The 10890-nt window shown below is 37.7% G+C and overlaps 1 long non-coding RNA gene across 1 annotated transcript; it reads right to left on the bottom strand.

The window, feature by feature from the left end:
• Positions 1-4579: 4579 nt before the first annotated feature.
• Positions 4580-6831, bottom strand: LOC140623689 (uncharacterized). Its single transcript, XR_012023243.1, has 4 exons — positions 6758-6831; positions 6502-6597; positions 5586-5705; positions 4580-4822 (listed from the first exon to the last, which is right to left on the bottom strand). It is a non-coding gene; the product is annotated as an uncharacterized lncRNA (long non-coding RNA).
• Between the last annotated feature and the right edge of the window lie 4059 nt (positions 6832-10890).

Genomic DNA, 10890 nt, shown 5'->3' on the forward strand with positions numbered 1-10890 from the left:
AAGAGTTAAGTGTGTGGAGGAGGAATGGGGACAGGATTATGAATCCAATTTAAATATGCCGATTTCATGGTCTGCGATATTCAATTGACATGGATGCTGGAGCAAAAGGCTCAAAGTTGAGGAAGAAATCAGAGCTTAAGATAGAGAATTATGAATCTGGCATCGTTCAACCTGTGAAAGTGGGTGACATTTCTCATGAAAATGGTATAGAAAATTAAGAACAAATGACAAAGTTCAAGGCCATAAGAGAAGATGCAGAATCAAGAAGAGATATCAGTTTTACAAGAAGGAAAATTTGGTGAGAATAAAGCTATTTTTGGCCTTAGAGATCGAGGTTTCATTTAGGGAAAGGAGATTGCAAATAAGGAGAAATGGAAAGGTAAGAAAATAAAAGCAACAAGTAGAGCCCAGACGGTGTATTTCAAGAAACTGGACAGGAAGTAATGATAGTGAGGGCACAGCTGTGCATATAGAAAATGATGTTAAGGGCAGCCTGGGTGGCTCAGCAGTTTAGTGCTGCCTTCAGCCCAGGGCCTGATCCTGGAGACCTGGGATCGAGTCCCACGTCAAGCTTCCTGCATGGAGCCTGCTTCTCCCTCTGCCTGTGTCTCTGCCTCTCTCTCTCTCTCTCTCTCTCTCTGTGTCTCATGAATAAATAAATAAAATCTTTAAAAAAAAAAAAAAGAAAATGATGCTAAATGCAAACATATTGCTGACAATCCAAACCAATGAAAAGAGGATTGAAGAAATGCATTAAATTAGCGAAAGAAGGACCGAGTTCCCTCAGCAGTTAGGAAAGAGTAGGATCTAGACAGTAGGATTAACTTTGGAGAAAAGATAATTTTCAAACTAGGTGGAAAGATAAAAGGATCAATAAAATTTTATATATTGGTGATACATACCATACATATGATAACAGAGAAAAATTATGTAGATTCCTATAGGTAAGATGGGATGTACACTTATTTTGGAATGATGCCATTTTGAGAGATGAAAGGAGGTGGGAGAGAAAAGCGATTTTTTTTATAGCAAGAGTGTATATAGACGTATTTAGTAAATCAGCATGGAGAAGTGACCTAATGCCCTTTCTTCCTACTCATTGCTATGGGGAGCTGGGAGTTCTTGGTGAAAAGCTACAAAGATTTGTTTTATGAGTATAGAGATCTTTTGGGCAGGAAGGGGTCAAGACCTAAAGGACTTTGTTGTGAAGGAAAAAGTTATCCAAAACTTTAGAATAGATCAGGTATCTTTTAACAAGGCTGTAGGGTAAAGAAAGTAACGAGGCTGCTGAAGTAAGAGTCAGAGGAACAATACACTGGTGCCTGAATTATAAGTTGGAAGTTTGAAGCTCCTTTAGGTGACTTCCATTAGAACCTGCTTGACTGAACTGTCCTCTTGGCAACCTTGTGTCCTAAGGGGGAGTCATGTAAATGAGTACACAAAAACCCAAGTGATAAAGACCTATAACATTCAGGCTAGACCTATGGGATGGTTGTTGAGCATAAAGTTGAAGACAGGTGTACCCTCCCTAGCACCTGAGGAAACATTGAAAGACCAGCAGAGGCACTGAGAGGGCCTTTTGCCAAACTGTTGGACTGTCCAGGGTCAGCAGTGACCAGTGCCCTGTTCTTTACAAGTGTTGGAGCTACGTTGTGAGAAACTGAGGTAGGCCAACAGAGGGTGCTGCTTAAATATCAGGCCATACAGAGACTAGTCACAATGGGTACATCTGATTTATTGCACAGTTAAGCCCAGGAAGAATTCATTTGAATGCTTAATTTGGGGGGAATCTTTCTGAATACTTGGAAGAGAAAACTCCGTGAAAGATTGTTCTTCCAGTCAGTTTGGACACAAATAAGCTGAGTTTTTATACATTAACATCAGAAGACTTCTGACCTGATTTTGTATCCCACCATGGAAAACTGGGAAAAGATACAGGAGTTTGTCATATTAGAACAAAAAGCTTATATAAATATATATTTACAATGGATCACAAGCTTTGCTATGACAAATTATGATTTAAGTTCTGGTTCTATTATGTACTATCAAGTTGTGCAATTTTATGCCAATTATTTAAACTCTGTGAGAGGTGGGGCACCTGGGTTTCTCAGTGGTTGAGTGTCTGCCTTTGGCTCAGGACATGATCCTGGGTTCCTGGGATCAAGTCTTGCTGTGGGCTCCCTGCAGGGAGCCTGCTTGCCCCTCTGCCTATGTCTCAGCCTCTCTTTATGTGTCTTTCATGAATAAATAAAATCTTAAAAAAAAAACCCAAACCTCTCTTCCTTAAAAAACAAAACAAAAAATTGTGAGAGGTTAAATGAAAAAAGAAAACCTGCTCAGGGATATTTTACTAAGTAGTACAGACAGAGGATGTAGCTCAGTGTCTGTCTCAATATATGGTAGTGGTAATTGCCATGATGACTATTATTGTTACTGTTAACTCTAACACCAGGTCAATTATCTACCATACTGAGTACATTTCTATTTCAAAGTTTGGAGCTGAATAGCAAAATTATTATTTTTTTAAGCTTGTCTGTGTTCAACTAAAATGCGCATCCCAACAAGGTGTTAGTAAATCTATCAATGTTGAGTGAAGGAATGCTTCTTCCTTACTCTTGGTGATCTCTTTTTATGTGGAGAAATCTTCAAAAGTGATATTCTCCTAGCCTCTTTCCACTTTTTGCACACTTTGCTTCATGGAGGATGAATCACTTAATATGATTGGTGAGTTTGAGAACAGGAATTGTTCATGCCTATCTCCCCAATTTGTTCTTCTCGGGAAGTGAGCTGGATACAAGGATCATGCATTTGCCTTTTTGCATCCTTCCTGTAGGTACAACCTATGGGTAGCCCTGGAGGTGGGGTGATCTAGTCAGTACCAGTGCTGGGCTATTGGCTTGGCAAGCCTAGCTGATTCTAGATGTCCATTTTAAGTAGCCCACTTGTCCACACATCTAAACCAGATTTTTCTACTTTTTCTTTCTCCCAGAAAATTTTATTTCCTCTTAATAGTATTCACCTTCATATGGGAGACAAATAATAAGTGGTTAGTTATCAAAGATTCACATTTTTTTGGAAATTGGAAAAATTTTAAAAAGCTACAAGTGAGAGAGAAACCTAAGACTATCAAGGTATCCCAACCATCAGTGTTTCTCCCAAGGGAAAGCAATTTATGCCTAATCATATGTCTCACTAAGAGCTGCTGAAAACTCTAGACAAGGAAAATCTGCTGCTACTATAGTGGCCAGCATTTTCAAATTTACAAAATTGTTCGTAATGATTGTGTTTTTTGTATTAATCATATTTGTCTTAAAGGAGCACAAGAAGGGTAAGAAAACCGATGTTAAGTGACTTAAACAACTCTTGTTTTAATTCAGTATCTCTAATTTCCGTAAATGTGACACAAGTTAAATCGCATGGATCCCATTTTACAGACGTGGAAGCTAGGGCTCAGAAAAATTAAGTAGCTCCATTAAGATAACAGATTGGGTAGGTGTTTAAGTTAAGATTTGCCAACTCACATCAGAATTGTATTGTTCCAAAGCTCATGTTCTTTCTATTCTATCATACTTTTTCTTTCAAACTAATATTCTATGAACTCAAGTCCTGTTCTACTTTCACTGTATGGTTTAAGGTATTGACTTGGTTTTCATATTACTGACCTTTATCTTAATCTGATAATACCAACAGACTTATTGTAATTCCATTTCTAATTTTAACATCAAAGAATAGACACAAATATCTTCAAATATCTTCATTTCCTCAGCTCATAACTTTGCTTTGCATAGACCACAATACTAAGCACACCAAATTTGAGGATCAAAAGAATTTTAAACCCTACATGCTTGCAATGCAAACTTTATTTTAACCTGAGAGAGTCACTCATGCAGTTAGCAGCACGATCAAGTGTAGAAGACATAGTTATAAGTCATAATGGCTGCAACTGGTGCTTAATAATGTGGGACAGGTATGCAAGCCAGAGAAATTATTTTTCAAGAGAACTATCAAAAGAAGGGTAAATACTCATGATCCACAAGTAAGATTCATAATGAATCTAAGTCTGAGGTCACCCCCATGCATGGCAGCAGTCTTTCAAAAAGAGTGTGCAGATGAAACTCAACATTATTCTGAACCCTAAATGTAAACTTCACATAGGAAGTAATACAAAAAAATAATCTCTAACAATTTTTTGTGATCTTTTCAAAACACTGTCATTTCTACTCTGCTTCTACTGTTTTTACAGAGAATAAATGAAAGGTAACTCTCCAGGTTTGGTGAAATATTTTGAGAAATTTGCCAAGGAGAAATCTGATAGATTAATCATCTTATAAAATTTGCTTTTCTCTTGCAAATTATAACTTTTGTTATTATTCAGAGAGCTGCCCATGGGTGAGCTAGTCTGGAATAGCTGAAGAAATAAGTTTATTTCATAGGTATACTTTTTTATAAAATTTTTCTTGAAAAATAGAACTGCATTTTGAACCAGGTGAGTTATACATAAGCAGGGAGACAGAGGAGGATAGTTTCTTTTTTTTTTTTTTTAAGATTTTATTTATTTATTCAAGACAGAGAGAGAGAGAGAGAGACATAGGCAGAGAGAGAAATAGGCTCCATGCAGGGAGCCTGATGTGGGACTCCATCCCAGGACTCTGGGATCACACCCTGAACCAAAGGCAGATGCTCAACCACGGAGCCACCCAGGCATCTCAGGAGGATAGTTTCTGAGAGGATAGGCTGTGGTTTCAGGTCAGGTACCCGCTCTCTCTTTAATGACAGAGCAATCTCAGACAAAGTCCCTCTGTTCTACAAATCTTGCTCTCATCTATAAAATGAAAACAATGATACTATTTACTTGATATCTATAATGTTATTACCAAGAATACATTAAACAGTGCTTTTAAAATCTCAGATACATTATAATGACTCAAAGGATATTGGATATTACAATAGTGGTTATGGCTATGTTGTTCAACACTACGTTTAAACCTATATTATGGTTTGGGCACGGTGCCTGGGTGTGCTTAACCAGTAGCTTAAGCATTTGACTCTTGATTTCAGCTTAGATCATGATCTCAGGGTCATGAGATTGAGCCCAGCATTGGCTCTATGCTAAGCGTGGAGTCTGCTTAAGATTCTTTCTCTCCCTCTGCTCCATGCCCCCCACCTCCAATGTACATGTGCTTGGTCCTGCTCTCTCTCTCTCTTAAAAAAAACAAAAACAAAAACAACCCACTCACTATGCTATGATTTATCAAGCTTTTATAGAAAACTGAAAAAAAAAATGGGTGTCTCTCAAGGTAGTCCTTGACTTTTACCAATTTACCATGATTATCAATCTTACTTATATTAGCATTAACTTTTGTTACTGTGTGTCTGTATTTGAGTGTTTGTACCTAACAGTAAATATTTTCATTTAAATCAACATCACAGCTTTCCTTTTTTTTTTTCTTTTTCAAATGAATTAGAAGCCTCATAGTAAAATATAGCGATGCTACTGAAAGGGTCAAACCCAGTACCATTTTCTCCAGATTTCTTTGGTCCTTTACTTATTGGAAGGTAAGTGAGAGACTGTACTGTGTTCTCACCTTGGCTTGGTCTTCTTTAGCTAGAAATTTGAATACAATGATGAAACTCACTGGAACCAGCTTGTTTGTCCAAGTCCCATCAGTGTAAGAATTGGAATGAAGGAGTAGGAGTCTAAGGGGCTTTGTCAAGGTCACACAGTCAGGTAGGGGAAGAGCTGAGGTAAGATACAACCCTCCTGATTCTGTCTAGTGAAGTTCCCACTAATTCCCAGATGCCTCTTGGCTGGCTTCCCAGCAGTCACCCTACTCAGATTTGGCTTAGGTACAGATTTTTCTGTTAAAACAAGCCAAAAACAAAAACCTCACCTTATTCACTGAAAGTGTTTTTCCAATCCCTTTCCTCTCTGTTCATACCATTGCCTGTTTGATAAAGAACATGAGTAGAGATATAGGTCCTGAAGCTTGAGCTAATAGCTACCTTTCCAAAAACCTGTAAATTAGAGATTTGAGGAATGCAGTGTAGGTAGATGCTATGGCTCTGAGAAAGTGGCTGCATGGATTAAGTTCTCTATCTCTGATAAGATCTCTTAGAGCCTTGGTTCTTTTCCTCCCCTTCCTTCCTTTTGTTTGCTGCAAGAAACTTTTAAATCATTGATAAAAACTTCTTCCAGACTAGTCCAATTAATTAAGATAAATTCCTGCTCCTATATTTAGAAAGTAGGGAAGGTTTGATATTCAAAAATATATCTTTGGGTTTCATATCAAAATGCAGTTTTTAGGGGAAAATATTTTATAAAAGGGATGTCTGATCATCCTAACCTAAACTTGGGCATGGATGTGTGTGCACACGCACACATGTGTGTGAAATTTTAGCTCTTTATATTCTGTGTAAAAATGAATTAGAAAAAAAGATTGCTCAAAGTTAATGAAAATATTGACCTCAACTTTGAAATATCGGTATGGGTAGTTGAGTTACCTCAGCCAACTTTCTTAGTCAAAGCTGAAGGGCATTATTTCCCAATTCTGGTTTATAAAGTCTCTTCCTCATAATGTCTTCCTTCAAGAGGGGAAGCTGTTCAAAATGAGAAGAAGGGAGGAGTATTGAGTGGAAATGGTGATTCATTACTGCAACTCCAGCAATAGAATAATCCATTCACACAGTTCTTGGTCATCTGTTTTTCTATGCCATTATGCTAATGAATCACTGCTATTTGCTGCTTGGGGAGTAGTACCTTTCAACACCTGGAAGAAAGAAACACTGTTTGAAAGTTGGCTTCTAGATTAGAATGCCAGTATGTTTTGTGACATGCTCTAGTTCCAAAAGCCTAGTAGCAGAAAGGACTACATTCATATCCCAAACCTGAAGAGACAGCATCTCTTAAGGAGGGACTGTGTTCTTCCTGCAAGTGTCTTACTGGAATGAGAGATCTGGACCTGCTAGTATCTCTGTCACTGTCAGGCAGAAGAGACCTGACCTGGAATTTGTCCATCTTGACTCTGGCTTATTTAAAATTGAGAAGTACAAATAAAGAGACTGAACACTACCTTTGTATCTTAAGGAGAATTTATTATGTTTTGGAATCATTTTGGAATCACTCTCTTGGCTTTGAATTTTCCAAGATATTTTGAGTTAAGATAGTAATTACCTCTTTTCCCAGTTAATCTTGGTCTGCAAAATTGGGCTTCTGAAATTAATTCTAAAATCAGTCAGTTATAAAAATATTTAAAAATGAAATAATTCTATCTCTGGGGATATCACATTGAACTATAATAACCTAGAATTCTTTTGCTCAGTGTTTTGTACTACCATTTGTTTCTTATGCTGGCATGATTATGAATAACTCCATGTTCAGATTCTTTGGAGTTGACACATGAGGTACTTTGTCTCAGTTTTTTGAAGTTTGAGTATGGGGATTCATTTTTGTTTCTCTAATAATGTTTATTATTATTGCCTCAGTAGAACTTTCTGGTAAAGAACGAGGTTATTGTTCTTTAGATATCTGAAAATTCCATCTACATGAAAGTAACTTTGAGTGATAGATTCTTTTTGAGAGTATGATTCAGTCCCTCCAAAAGAAATAAAGAGGCTTAGAATACAAAATGGAAGACCAGCACAAATACTGTTAATGCTAGCCGAGCTGAGCTAGAATACTGGCTTCCCAAGTCTCACAACCAGTGGAAACAATTCCCCAGAGAGAAGCACTATCTCCAGTTGGACATGGAAAAGAGTAAATAATACAATAAAATTGTTAGGGATTAAATGGCAACTCAAATAATCTCTTTGCTTTTAGGTCAAGTACATTTGCTTTCTAAGCAAATGGAAAATGGGTCTTAGAAATATTATTTTAGCTAGTGTGGTTTTTTACTTAAAAACCATTTTAAGCCTAGTCATAGTTCCAGATGGCCAGCATGGAAATCATTCAACTCACTGTAGAGGTAAAACTAAAATTCATAGCTGGGAATTTATTAGGATTTTGTTGTATTCCAGAAATTCAGAATATTATAGGACCTCTAAAAAGTCTGGATATGGTGCAGAGATATCATAAATAGGCATAATATGGCTATGCTATGACAAAAGCATATGTGACACATTTGTCACGTGACATATGTATAAAAAATCAGTCTCCTCAACACTTGGTCACCCATAATTTAAATGGATTCTTTCACAATTAATAATTTCCTCATTTATGCACTCTAGAGTGGGCTAATTCTTTCAGAGAATATTAGTTAACAACAGTAACAAAAAGAAATTAAATTATTGACTATTACCCTTAGTATATTAATTCCTAATTTCTTGCTATGGACTGTTACACAGCTGATAAAAAATATGGATTTTTATGGTTCTTGCTATTTGATGAAAATCAGTGATAAGAAGGTGGCACATAAATTGCAATAGTTTAATCTAAGTTTTTCTTTTTCTCATGGTTTTCTTGGGGACTACCATGTGTCATTCACCCATCATCCCAAGACATATTAAGGCATTTAATAAATTACCTTTGTGGATTATACTGAATGAAAATATAATGTTTCTTCATAGTATGAAGTTTGATTTCATCGATCTTAGTAAATATTTATTTAGCAGTAAATAAATGGAAGATATTTGCCAGGTGCCAAGGATACCACCTAGGTCCTAGTAGACCCTGTAAGCTTGCTAGTGTATAGAAGTGGTGAGGACAAAGGCTTTTGTGTCTTCACCATAGATGTGTTCGTGGAAGTTACAGGGGCTCATAAAGTCTCTGAAATACTTTTGAGCTATGGGATCTTTAGCCTTGTAAACTATGGATTATTTTTCCTTCTCTGAGCCTCACAATATGAAAGATGAGAAATGAAAGATAGAGATAACATCTATATTACATGGTGTTCTGAGGATTAGATTAATGTATATAAAGCATCTAATGTAGTAACTGACAAGAGGATATTCCACAAAAGGCATTTATCCTGTTACTAATGTTCTTAGGAGGACTATTTTCATCTAGAAACAGTAGGGATTTAGAAAAGAGCATCATGATTTGATTTGCTTGGAAGTCTTAAGGTTTACCGAGTCAGATTATGAAGGACCGATGGGGCAGAAAGGACTGTCACCAGCCCAAATCCCTCACAAAAAGAAAGGGGGATGAACTCTTTCCCAATTCAGTGAAATTCAGGGAGACTACATTATTAAGCAGGAATATGCAGAGATGTTCTTCCCTTCGGAAGATTTAGTGAAGGAACTCTGTTAATGCCAAATGGAAGAGTGCCGCATTCTTCACTTTACAGTCAGCTCCTGAGAAATATGTATCATTCATTCATTCTACAAATATTGTATGAATGCTGTGCAGCAGGCATTGTTTTGAGTGCTAAAAATACAGAAGTGAAAAGACAACTGATAAAAAATCACTGCCATCATGGAACTTACATCACAGTGGAGAGAGAAAGACAATAAATATGGTCAATAAATAATGCATGAGGTTAAAATAGAAGATTCAATGAGTGCTAGTAGGAGAATAAATCTGAGAAGAGGGTAAGGAATGCCAGAGGTTGCAGCTTTAAATGGAGAAGCCAGAGTAGGCTTTATGTCTCTGCTGAGCAAATATTTGAAAGAAATACAAGAATGAGCCAGGCAGAGTATTATAAGGAAAGGAAAAAGTCTTAGTTCAAAGGCTCTGAGGTGAGAGCATACTAATATGTTCCAGAACCAGTGTTGAAGACTGAGATCACAGCAGGATAAGCAAAAAAGGGAGAGTATAAGGATAAATAATAGGAAACGAGATCACATAGGACTGTGTAGACCTTGATAAGGATTTGGCTTTTACTCCCAATTATGTGAGGAGCCATTGGAGGACTCTGAGTAGATAAGTGTCATACTTTGATTTGCTTGGACTTTGTTTTCAAAATCTTGCAATAATTACTGGATCAGAATAAACTCTGGGGGATGAGGGAAGGGTGCACAGTGGGATTAAGAGCAATTGTTAGGAGCTGTTTTACGATAGCTTTGTTCCTTCTATTGAGGAAATTGTCCACTATATTAGCTAAGCTATCTTGATGGTCTTTATGTTGCAGATAGGATCATTCAATGTTAGCAGGAAACCTAATATACTTGAGCAAGAGAGTTGCAATTTGCAGGAAATACTTCAGCCATCCTGTCCAAAGTCCTGGAGGGCCACACTGAGCAATAGGGATGACAGCAGCTCCCCTGCTAAGCAGCCCCTGTCCCAGTCAGATTTAAGGAGCAGAGCAGTGGTAGCTGCAGGAAGCAGGAGCACTGTAGAACTGCCATGGTATTGTGCATCATTCAGCAGGAGGGTGGGGATTACAGCCAGAGGGGAAGCAGGACTGCAAGTGTGGCTGTGACCTCTAGGCTGTACACCAGTGGCTGTGGTACCAGAGGTGAGGCTTAGAGTAGCTTCATGTTTGGATGTATCAATATGGATGGTTTTAAAGTAAATAGGAACAGACACAGTGGCAGGATGATCTTTTGTATTATTAACAAGCAATTTAGGCATCTGCGATTTGCAGCATAAATTGCCTTAGGGAAGGAATATTATAGCACAAGCTCAGTGAAATTTTAAAAGTCCTATTTTCCCAAGAGAACTCAGGGTAGAGAGATGATCCGTGAGTCAGAACAAGTCTTGCAACTCTGAAGCTTTAGGTTTGGAGATGAGGAGAAGAGGTAAAGGTGAAGCAAGGGGGTAGTCGAGAAAGGAGGTGTGGGGGTCTGAGAAAGGAGAGACCAGTTCTCCCCTTCACTCAAGAAGATGGGATTCAGCAGGGATGATCAAACCCTAGACAAATTTAGGGGCATGTGATAGCAGAAGGGATTTGTGTCTCTTCTGCTGAGAAAGCCCAATGAGATGCTAAAACTTCTTAGAGGAAAGACCAGAGTGGT

This window comes from Canis lupus, chromosome 33 (assembly GCF_048164855.1).
Source record: "Canis lupus baileyi chromosome 33, mCanLup2.hap1, whole genome shotgun sequence".
Lineage (NCBI taxonomy): Eukaryota > Metazoa > Chordata > Mammalia > Carnivora > Canidae > Canis > Canis lupus.